At 38.4% G+C, this 1,778-nt stretch overlaps 1 non-coding gene across 1 annotated transcript; it reads left to right on the plus strand.

The window, feature by feature from the left end:
* Positions 1-1,365: 1,365 nt before the first annotated feature.
* Positions 1,366-1,515, plus strand: LOC113891929. The gene has a single exon (XR_003510908.1). It is a non-coding gene; the product is annotated as a small nucleolar RNA SNORA62/SNORA6 family (small nucleolar RNA).
* The last annotated feature ends 263 nt before the right edge of the window (positions 1,516-1,778 follow it).

Raw genomic sequence — 1,778 nt, forward strand, 5'->3', positions numbered from 1 at the left:
GACAAAAAGAATAGGGAGGGAAGATGGAAGTATGTCTGATTAACAAATTTAAGGTAATATACTACTAACTCTGTTATTCTGTATTCTTCCAGAGGTTCTTTATAGATGCAAATGTAAATATCTTTTAATTTTCTTCCTTCAAAGAAATCATGATATAAGATTATTCTGTGTTTTATGTTTTAAAAATTTTACGTGTGTTAAAAAAAAACCAGGCATATATTTGCATACTAGACTTATTTTTGATTGCTAACAGAATGATGGTTCAAAATGCAAAAATAAAGACAAAAAAAACCAAACTTAATCTTTATTTTTTGTGTACAAATGTATATTTATAAGGATTTCCCAAGTGGCTCAGTGATAAAGGACACACTTGCCAATGCAGCAGACACAGGAGACAGGGTTTGGATCTGTGAGTCTGGAAGATCCTCTGGAGAAGGAAACGGCAGCCCACTCCAGTATTCTTGCCTGGAAAATTCCATGGACAGAGGGGCCTGGTGGGCTACAGTCCATAGGGTCACAAAGAGGCAGACCCAACTGAGCATGTATGCATGCAAGGCATGGAATTATAAACATGTAATTTTTAAGTGCTTAGTGATTTGGTAGGCATCATTAACAGCTATGAACTTTCACTTTTCTCTGAAAGACAGTTATTATCTAATTCTGGAAATAAGGTACACATGCCTTTGAAAAGCTAATCCTTATGTCAATGTATTGTAGTTTTTGTATATATCTAGGAGACATTATGTCCGTGGAACTCATTCTTGTCATTTGATACCAAAACTTCTTTTCATAGAAAAATTGCTTTTTTATTTGTGTAATGAAGAGTTTAAGAATTCAAAAAAACTGCAGAAAAGAAAGTGATAAATATTACCTCCGGTCTCACTACCCCCAACAAACAATGTTAAGTGAACATTATTCCATAATTTTTCTATGTATGTATGTAAATAGAGGCTAGAAAGAAAGCTTTGAAAAATATTTTTCATGAAACAGGATCATGTTGTGATATCTTAAGAATGAAATGCATTGTTTTATTTGAATTTAGAGGTAGCAAATTAGAAGGACTGATGCTGAAGCCCCAATACTTTGGCCACCTGATGCAAAGAGCTGACTCATTGGAAAAGACCCCTGGGAAAGATTGAAGGCAGGAGGTGAAGAGGATGACAGAAGATGAGATGGGTGGTTGGCATCACTAACTCAATGGACATGAGTTTGAGCAAACTCCAGGAGATAGGTAAGGTAAGGAGAAGGACAGGTAAGCCTGGCATGTTGCAATCCACAGAGTGGCAAAGAGTTGGACACAACTTAGTGACTGAACAACAACAAGAGGTAGCAAATGAAAATAAGATGGAGTGAAAGAAGTTGCTAACTGCACATTGTTAACATGTGGAGTTGAGGCCACTGGCCAATGAACTCACAAGTATAGGCAGTGTGCTCCACGATGGGCAAGTTTTTCGAAAACACCACAAGGGTTTCTGGCCCAATGAGTGGAATTTAATAGTAATACTTGCTACAGAAGTATTATTTTAAGATTGAGTTGATGTATCCTGCTGTAAGATCCTAAAAAGGGAACTCACTCAGTGGGTCTGATGTAGAGGATGCTATGCCGAGAAGTTCTGTTTGTGCGTGGCACCATCTTCCAAGAACACCCATGGGAGGTCATGCCTGATTTCCACTCCAGATCCTGAAGAGACTGAAATGGAAGAGCAGGCTGCAGCTGAGAAGGCTGTAACCAAGGAGGAACTTCAGGCGGAATGGACTGCTCCAGCTCCAGAGTTCAC

This window comes from Bos indicus x Bos taurus, chromosome 4 (genome assembly GCF_003369695.1).
Source record: "Bos indicus x Bos taurus breed Angus x Brahman F1 hybrid chromosome 4, Bos_hybrid_MaternalHap_v2.0, whole genome shotgun sequence".
Lineage (NCBI taxonomy): Eukaryota > Metazoa > Chordata > Mammalia > Artiodactyla > Bovidae > Bos > Bos indicus x Bos taurus.